This window comes from Lupinus angustifolius, chromosome LG20, assembly GCF_001865875.1.
Source record: "Lupinus angustifolius cultivar Tanjil chromosome LG20, LupAngTanjil_v1.0, whole genome shotgun sequence".
Classification (NCBI taxonomy): domain Eukaryota; kingdom Viridiplantae; phylum Streptophyta; class Magnoliopsida; order Fabales; family Fabaceae; genus Lupinus; species Lupinus angustifolius.
Window position 1 is genome coordinate 16,117,377 of NC_032028.1, and position 626 is coordinate 16,118,002.

The following is a 626-nucleotide window of genomic DNA, read 5'->3' on the forward strand; positions in this document are numbered from 1 at the left end:
GTATCCTATCCCATCCTATCCTATCCAATCCTATCCTATCATATCCTATCCTATCCTATCCTATCCTATCCTATCCAATCCTATCCCATGCTATCCTATCCTATCCTATCCTATCCAATCCTATCACATGCTATACAAACCTATCCAATCCTATCCTATCCTTTCCTAACGTATCCTAGCTTATCCAATCCTATCCTATCCTATCCAATCCTATCCTATCCTATCCTATCCTATCCTATCCTATCTTATCCTATCCTATCCTATCGTATCCTATCCTATCCTATCCCATGCTATCCAATCCTATCCAATTCTATCCTATCCTATCCTAGCTTATCCAATCTTAACCTATCATATCCTATCCTATCATCTCCTATCCTATCCTATCCTATCATTTCCCATCCTATCCTTTCCTAACGTATTCTATCCAATCCTATCCTATCCTATCCTATCCTGTCCTATCCTATCTTATCCTATCTTGTCCTATCCTATCCTATCTTATCCTATCCTTTCAATTCCTATCCTATCCTATCATCTCCTATCGTATCCTATCATTTCCTATTATATAATTTCCTATCCTATCCTATCCTATCCTATCCTATCCTATCCTATCTTATCCTATCCTATCC